The 12,555-nt window shown below is 45.6% G+C and overlaps 1 protein-coding gene across 9 annotated transcripts in view; it reads left to right on the top strand.

Moving 5' to 3' along the window:
- Positions 1-10,556: 10,556 nt before the first annotated feature.
- The window catches only part of PHF20L1 (PHD finger protein 20 like 1), a 57,449-nt gene continuing 55,450 nt past the window's right edge, over positions 10,557-12,555 (top strand). For all 9 annotated transcript variants that reach the window (XM_054708539.1, XM_054708538.1, XM_008156602.3 and 6 more), the window contains exon 1: positions 10,557-10,816. The gene's annotated coding sequence lies outside the window, so the exon portion shown is untranslated. The remainder of the gene's footprint in view (positions 10,817-12,555) is intronic.

Below are 12,555 nucleotides of genomic sequence, written 5' to 3'. Positions count from 1 at the left end.
GTTTTAAGACCCCAAGTTTTGGGGTAACTTTTTATACAACAATAGATAACTAATAACACATAGTCCTAACACATGTTACCTTCGGAGCCATCTATTATTCTGGGCCACTTGGTCAGTGTGTGTCTGCTGTGTTAGTGCCATCCTTAGAATACAGGCACATTTATTCAAGACTGTGTCTAGTCTCATTGGCCTAGGTTTACCAGATAGCCATTCTACTCTACAGATGTTCTGGGAGGCTGGGGTCCCCTTTTCTTGTGATTCATAGTTCTCCTCCTTCTCCTCCTCTTTCTGTTCCTCCCCTTCTTTTATTTCTCCTTCCAGCCTCGGCTGCTGTCTTCTCGTGTAGGGGAAACCCCTTTCTGACTTCTTCAAGACGCTCCACTTTGCCGATGCCCACACTCCTCTGTCTACTCTCTGTTCCTTGAAATCAGAAAGTGAAGAGATCTTTAAAGCCTTGAATTGCCCTAATTTCTTTGATACCAAACTGGCATGTCTCTGGCTGTTCTAAACCAGTCAACAACTTCTTATCTATTTGATTCCAATCAGCTACCTGTGCCAATATTCACACCTACATTTTTTGGAAACATACTTATGTCTCTGGCACCTTCACTACCCATTTCTTGGGTATTTGTCATGTGTGATATGAGTAATTCATTGGCACAGCTTTTGAAGAATTTTCAAACTTTTTGGTTTTATGAGAACTACATTATGTTGGCAATATGAGCTGTGATCGGATTGTAAGATCAGAATGATACCGGGGGCTATTTTGCCTGTAGGTGATGGCAGGGTAGGGGTGGTGATTTATGTATAAGTACTTGGAGAACATAACATTTTAGTTTTGAGTTGTATACTGAGAAAAGACAAAGAAATCAGAGAAATGGCAAGCCAGGATAGATATGGATTTATTGAAACTGGCACACTTTAGTTTCCTTGTAATAGTACCAGAGCATCTCCTGTCCAGAGAATGAAAGAAGGATGACATCTCTAATGGTTTCCTTTTGATTTTTAGAATCTGCAATTTCCACTTAGATTCATTGCAGTACTTTTATTATTTGACTTTAAGTTTGATTTTCTTATCATTGATGATCTCAAACTTCCTTTGTTGCTAATGTGTCTGTTTAGGATTTATACAGTATTTCTTGTTACCAGAATTCCTGTCTCTCAAAAACACTTTAGATTATATCCTTCTTGTTTGCTCAGGGTTCATATTTGAATTGCAGTGGGAATAATGTGTTGCTGGTTTTTTTTTTTTTTTGGCAGAGAGGGAACGATAAATGGATGGAGAGGGACAGACTGAGAAATGATGGGTTGGGCAGAGGAGGAGGATTGATTAGCTTGAGAGAGATTGATTAGCTAGTGAGAACCCTATAATAAAGTCTTAATAGGAGTTAAATTCTTGATGACAAGTACAGTGCCTTACTCATCTCTTTAATCCTCAGAAGCAAGCAAGGCTTGACACAAAGTAAGTCCTCAGAAAATGTCTGTCTTTGTGGAATCAATAAAGAGAGGAACTGGGTCTGACCTCAGAGGCAACAATGGCTAGATGCATGGGTCGGGTCCCTGTGAAAGGTGAGAAAGGAATGTTGGGAAGTACCTGGCATTTGCATGTCAATTATAATTTTACAAAACATGTAAAGCTTGTTCTATCTAATTTAATTCTAAAAACAACTCTGTAGATTTAAAATTCCCATCTACCACCCTGGCTGGTGTGGCTCGGTTGGGTGTTCTGTGCACCAAAACGTTGTCCATACTCTTCTAGGTCAAGGCACATGCCCGGGTTTTGGGCATGATTCCCAATTGGGGGTGTGCAGGAGGCAGCCAATAGATATTTCTCTCTTGCCTATCTCTCTCTCTCTCTCTCTCTCTTTCTCTCCTTCTCCATCTCCCTCCCGCCCATCCTTTCTCTCTAAAAATCAATTTAAAAAATCTTTTTTAAAAAATAGCACCCATTGCTCTCTCTCAGTTTGGGAGGTGCCAGAGGGGCTGTTTACCCAGGTGCTGGGGATGGTGTGTGAAATTCTCACTCACCTGCGAGGAAAGGAGAATCAGAGAAGTGTCTATCCCAGGAACACTGGGAATAGTGTCAGGTCTTATTTACAACCCCTGGTCCTATTCCAAATCCCTGGCTCCAATATGCTTTCTTGTTTTAGGTTGCTATTAAAAAATAGTAGCCAGAAGCAAGTTAATGTCTTTATTCCTTTCAAATGTATAGTCCCCTATGATCTTCATGAGACCTATTGTTACAAAAAAAAAAAAAAAAAAAAGGAAAGAAATGATGAAAATCAAAGGGTGTTTACCCTCAGCCTGGTACACTGGCTCTGAGGAACGCTGTGCAAGAATACAAAGGAGGAAGTAACCCAAGACCTGACCACAGGGCTGTGTTGCCTCAATGTTTTCTGCTATGGCAAAACCACGACTGTGGCAACGCCCCTGCTACCACCCGCTCTGCCCCTGGCCGCCCCTCTTCCCTTCCCCACAGGGCTGTTGTTTCATCCGAATGTCAGGCAGTGGCCTTGGAGAAGCTGGTCGTGTTCCCTGGTCCTGGCCAGGAGCCAGGCACTTAGACAACTCAAGGGACTCGTTGGAGCACACATGACCCTGCTCGTCCTGCATGCTGCTTGTAATTTTGAACTTTGATAATTATACTGTGTCAGCATGACCTGGTGCTATGTTGGTCTGCTTGACCACACTGCTCAGCGCCTTAGGATCGGGAATGAAGCCTCTGCATTGCTATGCTCCCTAGGCCTGAGCACTGTGCTGGGCACATTGCCGATGTTCAGTCAATGTTTGTGGGAAAGAAATGGAAGTGGAATGATTCTTTTAATTTGTCAGAGCTTGAATCATAACGACATAGAACTATGGGACAATAATAATTTTGAAGTGCGCATAGAACTCTTTTTTTTAAAATATGTTTTATTGATTTTTTACAGAGAAGGAAGGAGAGGGATAGAGAGCTAGAAACATCGATGAGAGAGAAACATCGACCAGCTGCCTCCTGCACACTCCCCTACTGGGGATGTGCCCGCAACCACTGTCCATGCCCTTGACCGGAATCGAACCTGGGACCCTTCAGTCCGCAGGCCGACGCTCTATCCACTGAGCCAAACTGGTTTCGGCTGCATAGAACTCTTATTTGAAGCGTACTCATCCTTCACAACATGTTTCAAGTGCCACTTCCTGTATGCGGTCTCCCTAGATTTGCTGAGTCAGAATGAGCACACCGCTACAGGACAGTATCTCTATTTCTTTTCTTCTTCTTTTTTTTTAAAATATATATTTTATTGATTTCTTACAGAGAGGAAGAGAGAGGGATAGAGAGTTAGAAACATCGATCAGCTGCCTCTTGCACACTCCCCACCGGGGATGTGCCCACAACCAAGGTACATGCCCTTGACCGGAATCGAACCTGGGACCTTTCAGTCCGCAGGCCAACGTTCTATCCACTGAGCCAAACCAGTTTCGGCTCTTCTTCTTTTTTAAAAAATATATATTTTTATTGATTTCAGAGAGGAAGGGAGAGATAGAAATATCAATGATGAGAGAGAATCATTGATCAGCTGCCTCCTGCATGCCCCCTACTGGGGATCGAGCCCGCAATCCAGGCATGTGCCCTGGACCAGAATCAAACCTGGGACCCTTCAGTCCGCAGGCCGATGCTCTATCCATTGAGCCAAAGCAGCTAGAGCAACAGCATCTCTATTTCATGTTGATTAATATTTAGCTTTCTGTTGTACTTGGTTGATTCTGTACCCATCTCCCCATCATAGCAAGTCCCCTTAGAACTGGATACCTACTCTGATTTTTCTTCCTGTTCTCTCTGCATCGCCCATTTCCTAGCATTCGGTAGAACCTCAATACAAGTTTGTTGAATGAATAAACAAGTAAATGAACGGTGGGAGAATGCATGAGGCATGCCGCTGAATTTCAGCTAGCTCCATTCTCAAGGAAGACAATGATCCCAGAGAGGTTAAAAGTGTCGACTAGTTGATTGCTGTTCATTTGTACACCAGCTATGTTCTGTTGCGCACCCGCACCCCGCCCCCAGCCCCCGCCCCGCAATCCTCCGTTTTTAACAATCCACTGCAGAGGGTTTCTGCATTGTAGAGGCTGCCTCTAAAAACAGACACCTAAGGAATCAGAAATGTGAATGTTAAGTCAACCTTTCACTAGATTTGTCTCCATTTGGCTTGCCTTTCTAGCAAACCAGGAAGAGTATTCTTAGCTTTGTTGGGTGGCTGTAAATTGTGATTTGGACTTACAGTTAGCGTAAGTCCGTTGCAATGAATCTTAGTGGTTTTTGCTGTCCAGCTTCAATTCTCTGTATTTCAAATAACAGCACCCCAGTTTTCTTTACAGCACCCACTCATCCCCATCTCTCGGTCCATGAGGTTTTGGTCAGTCTCCACTCCCACCTACCCTACGGGGGATCGGACTCAGGTCCATGACAAATTAGGGCACCTGACGTAATTTAGGCCAACGAGAGCATGACTTGCAGGACTTGTTTTTATGTTCATCAGGCTATTGGAATGAGAAGTCTGAAGCTGTTGGGAGCCTCAGTGAGGATCCCAAGAATTAAGCCACCCCAAAGGAAGCAGAGTGAAAGATGTTCTAATTTGATCCCCAAAACAAACTGCCCCCGAATTAATACTCATCCCCTTCTTCATCTTAATTCCACAAACATAAATGCCCTCTATGCTTGAGTCTGTTTGCATTGAATTTCAGTCACACGCAACCAAAATTCTCCTCACAGGTGTTCTGAAACTCCCCTGTACATAATAATCATCTGGAATGGCTTTTAAAATACAGATTTCCAGTCTCCAAGCCCAAGATACAGGTTAGGGCCCAGCAACTCCCATTTTATTCTATTTTTAAAATATATTTTTACTAGAGGCCTGGTGCATGAAATTCGTGCATGGGGTGGGTGGGGGGGGGGTCTCCTCAGCCCAGCCTGCACTCTCTCCAATCCGGGACCCCTTGGGGGATGTCCGAGTGCCAGTTTAGGCCCTCAGGATCTGGCCTAAACTGGCAGTCAGACATCCCTCTCACAATCCTGGACTGCTGGTTCCTAATCACTCACCTGCCTGCCTGCCTGGTCGCCCCTAACTGCCCCACCACCCCCCACCAGCCTGGTCACCCCCAACTGCCCCCCCCCCCCCGCCTCGCCGGCCTGGTCACCCCACGCAGCCTGCTGTTCAGTCATTTGGTCATCCCTCACTAACCCCCCTGCAGAACCTGGTTGCCCCATGTAGCCTGCTTGTTCAGTCCTTTGGTTGTCCCTCACTAATCCCCCTGCTGACCTGGTCATAGGCAGCCATCTTGTGAGGGTGTGAGGATCAATTTGCATATTACCTCTTTATTATATAGGATTGACTTCAGAGAGGAAGGGAGAGGGAGAGAGAGATAGAAACATCAATGATGAGAGAGAATCATCAATTGGCTGCCGCCTGCACGCCCCCCACTGGGGATCCAGCCCACAACCCGGGCATGTGTCCTGACTGGGAATTGGACCATGACCTCCTGGTTCATAGGTCAACACTCAACCACTGAGCCACGCCAGCTGGGCAGGAGCTTGCATTTTAACAAACAGCCCAGGTGGGTCTAATACAGAAGATTGATTGATCGATGGAACAGCACTTGAGAAACACTGGTATAGTTCATGGGAGAGATAACAGGCAACAGTGAAAATCTGAGGAGGTGCAAGGTATTAATAGAGTAGCTGACAGAGCCCATTCTTGGTCCTGATACCCCAAAGGGTAAAATCCACTGAGGAGTCAAGAGTTGATTCCATATTCAGTGGGTTTTCATCTTTACCTGACTTCATCTTTACCCGTAATACTTCATCCTGGTTCAGGTAGCATGCTCATGTGTCTCAGTTTCCCCGGGACTGCCCAGGAATGCACCTGTTGCTCTAGTGTAATTATTAACAGACTCCCTTCCACTCCTCAGTTTTCCAGGCTTGGATGAGATATTTTACGGTGACTCCATTGCTTCAGGGCAATCTGCGCAAAAAAGAAATTTTGTGTCATTCAGGCCTCTTGCTACATTTACAAGCTTTTGCTGAGACAAACACACACACACACACATTTCTATTTTATGGCCTTTATTAGCAGAGACTGATTTTTTGAAACCATTACTGCCAAGTCTAAAATTCTTAAAAAAATCTCAGAAACCCAGTAGGCTTCTGAATAACATATGAACTTCCAGGAAAATAAATGAATGAATGAATGAATAAATAAATAAATAAATAAATAAATCAAAGTTGCTAGACCATCCCATCATCCTTAGAATTAACTCATTCTTTTTTTTAATATATATTTTATTGATTTTTTACAGAGAGAAAGGGAGAGGGGTAGAGAGTTAGAAACATCGATGAGAGAGAAACATCGATCAGCTGCCTCCTGCACACCCCCTACTGGGGATGTGCCTGCAACCAAGGTACATGCCCTTGACCGGAATCGAACCTGGGACCCTTCAGTACGCAGGCTGATGCTCTATCCACTGAGCCAAACCGGTTTTGGCAGAATTAACTCATTCTAGGAACGCAGAATATAAAGCCAGAAACCAAGAAACCATAATTAGAAATACATTGGAAATGGGAGCAGGATGCTGTGTGGCCGTATCAGAGATGATACTCCCTGTCAGGTTCATTCATAGCCTAGAGGTCCAACCCAATAATTCTACCTTTTTCCAGGAGATCTCTGCCCTTCCCAGCTGCAAACTGTCTCACCAGCCGCTTCTCCTTCGCCAATTCGGGCTGGATTCCTCTCCTTTCAGCTGCTCCCTCTATTTCCTCCTGCGGGTGCGGGGCCGCAGGGACTGCTCACTCACTTCCCGCCGCCGTGTTTTTCCAACCCATTAATTCTAATTCGGGAACAATGATCACTTCTGGCCAGTTGATAAAGGGACATGGTGACAGAGAGACAAGGCTAGGAAGGTCTTTGGCTGGTGAAGGAAGTGATTCCAGTGGACTTTCAAAGACTGTTAAGCACCTGGAATTGAGCAATGAGCCAAAGGCGTCTGTTAAAGAAGGTTAGGTTTTTACTAACCTAGTCTATTTAAAAAAAAAACACACCTCAAACTTTGAGTTGCTTTGATTTACTTCACTGATGCTAATTATAAACATTAAAGCAGCACACACATCCAGAGCGTTGTTGTGTTTTCTCTGTAATCAGGGGATACCTGGTATACAGGAGTGACTTTTCCCTCCCTTAAAACAGGTATACACAGTTGTTAAATATTCCAGGAGATACTATAGTTCCATATTCATATTTTAATGTTGGAATTTAGTTCAGTGCTTTCTGCCTAAGAACCGTTGTTTCAAGAAAATTTGCCTTAACTGCTCGTTTGGTTCTGCTCAAACACAGCTGTATGTTCTTTCTTTCTATATTCGGAGACGGAGTGAGTTGACTGATGGCTAACATTAGCCATCTGGATGAGGCGTGCGTGGGTGGGAGAGCGAAGAGGGGGCATAGCAATGCATAGCTTCACTGCATGGTTCGGGGGTCATCTCTAGACTTTTCTATATCTTGTAACCTGGCCTTGAACTTGAACTTTGATTCTGCATGGTCAAAAGAGGCCATGGGAGTCTACATGAGTTAATCAGTTTTATCAGACTTAATGTCCCCATTTTTCTGGAATACCCTCTACACTTTTCTGAAATTAAATTTATAGATGATCTAATTAAGCTATACATGTCTGTCTTTTAAAGTTAATAAAATGACATAATGATAAAATATGAACACACTTTATGGAAATAATTCATAATAAAAATAGTATATGTTTTAATACGTAAGTGTTTGGTCATGACTCACACAGGACATAATAAAGTGGTCAGGTGCTTGGACCTAAATTTAGGTTTACCCTGAATGTTACAGCTACAAATGCAGAGAGATTCAGGCGTCTTCTAATAGTGCCTCAAAGACTATGAGTAGCTTTGCCATTGGTGACGCGGTTTTTAAAAATGCGATAAACTCTTGGTAATGTTTATAAAAAGGACAATCTTCTCTCATATTTCACAGTAGCTCCATCCTGGGAAACTGTGTGTATATTAAAACCTTGCAAAAATACTTTGTGCTTATGTGTAAAACTGAGTTCTAGGCTCAGATGATTATAAACAGTTGTTTTATCCACACGAATGTCTGGAGGGACATTCAAAAGTCACATATGACCTGGGGTTAGTTCCTAAAGATCTGGGACTGTGTTGTGCATTTCAGCATGGCTAGCAGCCCTGGACCCTCGTCACTAACTTGCAGCAGCGCCCTTCCCAGTCATGTGACAACTAAAACCACACAGGGAGCCCCGCTCTCAAAGTGGCCTCTGATTCCATTGGGAACACTCGCTATACAATACACTCAGCCAGAAATCATTTACTTGATGATTTCCAGTTCCTTTCTCAAGTTGAATTATTTGAGGGGGTCCCTTGTTAAGTTCCAACTACAATGGAGGAATCATCTCTTCAGGGTAGATGGATGGATTCTCAAAAAGCAGTGGGGAGTGGATGGGTCTCTGTTATCCTTTATATATGTATTTTACTTAAATTACAAACAGCCTTAGCTTTACAGTGATGTATAACAACAGATTTCCACCCCCCCCCCCCCCCACTTACTGGCCAGTGGGTCAGCAGAGATTCTGCCAGGGTTCAGTTAGTTAACTCTAGGTCAGTGGTCGGCAAACTCATTAGTCAACAGAGCCAAATATCAACAGTACAACGATTGAAATTTCTTTTGAGAGCCGAAAACCGACTTCTGCGCATGGGCCACGAAGTTTCAATCGCACTGTACGTGCGTGCCCGCACGTGGTATTTTGTGGAAGAGCCACACTCAAGGGGCCAAAGAGCCGCATGTGGCTCGTGAGCCGCAGTTTGCCGACCACTGCTCTAGGTTGGAAGGCAGATATTGGTCACTGGTACGGCCAAGCTGCTGGAGAAAACTTTCCTTACTTTGAACATCACTAGCAGCTTCTGATACACACTCCCCAGCGAGTCAGTCTAATTAGCATCGCTGAAAACAGCTCTTTAACTGCAATGGAGACTGGAAATGTGAGTTTCTAACATTGTCATCTTATTTAGCGCGAAGCTGACTCCAAGGTGGGTGTATCTGTTAGTTGGGTTAGCTTATGTTGTGCAACAACCAACCACCCAAATATCAATAGCTTAAAACAACACATATTTATTTATTTTTTCCTTATACTATATCAGTTGAGTTAAGCAGTTGGTTCTGGGCTCATCATAATCTGTTTAAAACCTGGGCTGCTAGAGCAGATACCATTTCAAAATTCGCTTTTCACTATACCAGAGACAGATAGCTTGGTGAACTGGCCTTTAAATTACCACCAGCTGGCCACGCCAAAGCTCACTTCCAATTTATTTTATTAGCCAAAGCAAATCAAATGACTATACCTAATTCTAAGAAGGATGGAACATAAAATCCTGTTATGTGTCTGGAAGATTCTGGAAATACATGGAGTACTATACTGATGACAAGTATGATCTGAAATTTCCCAAACATGGAAAGGGAGTGCAGATGCTGGCCAGCCATACAAGAGGACAAATGTCCACCAGACACTGTCTTATTTATATCTTCTCCACATACTGCCATGCTCAGTCTAGCTCAGTACCTATTAGCAACATAGTGATGAATGAATGTCTACTGAGTAAAAGGACATGAATATGGTTGTTTAGCTTTCCAAAATTCACTATAATTGAAGCTTAAAGAGAGCTTCTTTGCTATTTCAATTCCACACTGCAAAGCACGATAAATATAAGTGTTACTTGTATGCCATGTTGCATTTAGAAAGCTTGAGAGTTGGAGTGGTACACTGGAAAGAGAGAGAAAAAAGGCGCTTCATTCCAATATTGCTTTGAATGTATTCATTTGTTGGTTTCCCCTACAGTGGAAACACTTTTTCTTGTGCCTGGTGACCAGTTTGGGACATGGTGGATATTCAATAAAGGTAGTTCTGCTATCATTAGCTGTGTCGTCATGGGGAAATCACACACACACACACACACACACACACACACACACGTCTTAGTAATATCTGCCTTTTGTATTGTAAGGGTCTCTAGACTATGGGGAGCATACAATTGTGATTGGGGTTGTCATGTGATGTACTTACAGCACAGCCCCTGCTGCAAGGATTCATTCAACAGAGGCTTACTGACTTTACAACAGTCACCATTTGCTCTATTTTTATGTGAATGGGGTGGATATCAGAAAGCGTGTAGTGCATTTCAGGAGTTTGTTCAGGGTGCTGGCATGAGGAGTGGTGGGGACCTGGCTCCCATCAAATCAATACTCATAACATTCAACAGGCTCCCTCCCGATCGCTCAAAGGTCAAACTCTTCCCAACCGCCAATGGGCTCCCCCAGCTCGCGTTCCTCCCTCCGCTCCCCAGGGCCCCGCCCACCCGCCGCCAGCCAACTGCCGCGAAGCCCCGCCCCCAAGGCGGCCCTCCAATCGGCTGCGCGGCCCGGGCCCAACCCTCGCGGGCCACGTGACGCGCCCAGGCCCCTTCCGGGGCGTCGCGGGCGGCTGACGTCGCCGGGACCGGCGTCGCGTCTGGGCTGGCCGGCGGCGGCAGCGGCGGCGGCGATGGCAGCGGACAGCGAGCGGGCGTGAGGGCTCGGACCTGCTTCCTCCCGCGCGACCTCGGCGCGACCCGTCTCCGAGGCTCCAGTTCGCTTCGCTCCTGCTCGGTCCCCGGCGCTGCCTGGGCGGAGGCGGAGGCGGTGGCGGAGGCCCGGGCTGGCCGCCCTGCTAGTGCCCGGCTCGGCCCTGGACGGCCCGGCTGCTGTGCGGACAGGAGGCCGAGTCGGTAAGAGGCGGCGGCGGCGGCGGCAGCTGGGCAGGAGGCCGCCCGGCCCCGCCTGGCCGCCCGGGACTCCCCACGCTGGTGTCCGTCCGGCCCGCTCCCTCCCGCGTCCTCCCCGTCACTCGCCGCCCCTATTGTCTGGGCGCCGCCGCTCCCTCGCCCCCTCCTTCCTTCCCCCCCGCCGAGGGCCGGACGGCTGTCAAACCTGGAGGCGTCTCCGTCCCGCCTGCGCCGTCGGAGCCTTTCCTGTCTGTCTCCTGCCTCCCTCCTCCCGCCCCGCATCGCTCCCCACCTTTTTTTTTTTTTTTTTTTTTTGGTCCCCGCGGCCATTCTCTGACCCTCGCTTCACTTTCCAGGTGTTGCATCTTCTCGCTAATTTCCTCTTCCCACCCAGTTGTCATCTCCCACAGCTTCAACCACCCTTACTTTTGGCCACTCTTTTCTTCCCATTTTCACTCCTCCCCGTCCTCGCTGTCCCGCTTTCACTTTTTGCTCCAGGTCCTCCCGCCCCATAGACCCGTTTGACTTGGTCTGACTTGTTCCTTAATTCAAATCCCCCCTCATCCTTCCCCGTCCACCCAAGGAAAAGGCCATCTAGCCTTTCTGATTACTCACACGGAAGTGTCCCCGGGGAATTAGAGTCTCAACTCTGTTACTTCTTAGGGGTTTTGAGTGTGAGCCTAGAAGATGTTAATGAGCCCCTAAGTAAGCTCTTCCTGTGAGGAACAGCAGAAAAGGTTGATGAGATTTTTGCACCGACATTTGGGGATCTGCCTTATATGTTGCAAACTGACGAGACCTCTATTAAAAGTCTTATTTTTGTTCCTTTTACACCCAGCAAACTCCTGGCCTCGCGTGCTGTGAACATGAATGCACTAATCTTTGCTGCTGCCATTGGCAGGAGGATATTATCCCCCCCCCCCCCCCCCATGAGTATTTAAGTTTTATTTTATATATTTAAATAGCAAGTATTGGTGTTAATTTTTCCCTTTATCAGATTTTTTCAAAAAGTAAATAACAGTTGGTTTTATTCATTTTTTTATTTTTAAAAATTTAATTTTTATTGAATTTATTGGGGTGACATTTGGTTAATAAAATTGTATAGGTTTCAGGTGTACAATTCTAGAATACATCACCACCCCAAGTCAAGTCTTCTACCACCATTTGTCTCTCCTAAACCCTCTTCTACCTCTCCTCACCCCCTTTCCCTCTGGTAATCACAATACTGTTGTCTGTTTTTAACTTTGTTTGGTTGTTTGTTTTTTTTTTGCTTACCCCTTCACCATTTTCACCCAGCCTACCAACCCCCTCTGACAGCTGTCAATCTGTTCTCTGTCTCTATGGGTCTGTGTTTATTGTTAAGTATTGCCCCTTTTGAATTGTGACCAAACTATTAAAACGATTACATATTTGTGTGTTTTCCTTTTTAAACTGGGAGGGAGAACTGTCATATTAGTCATTCTGAATATCCAAAAAGGCTTTAGGGATCCCCTGGCATTCCTGATTACTGTTACCTTTTGGCAAGGCTGCCTTAAAATGCACTTAAATACTCAGGTGCTAGGTCCTCGGCGGAAAAGAGGCCACCTCAGTGTGCTGCGTGGCCGTCGGGGCCAGAGGATAGTAGTCCACCTGTCCTCGATCTAGAGAGGAATAGAGCGATAGGTACTCCTTTGTAGTTGTTTGTTTGAACGTTACAACCACTTATTGTCAATATTGAAATTGACAGAGGCCCTGTCTATATT

Source organism: Eptesicus fuscus, chromosome 19 (assembly GCF_027574615.1).
Source record: "Eptesicus fuscus isolate TK198812 chromosome 19, DD_ASM_mEF_20220401, whole genome shotgun sequence".
NCBI lineage: Eukaryota > Metazoa > Chordata > Mammalia > Chiroptera > Vespertilionidae > Eptesicus > Eptesicus fuscus.
This window is presented reverse-complemented; position numbering and strand designations above follow the sequence as displayed.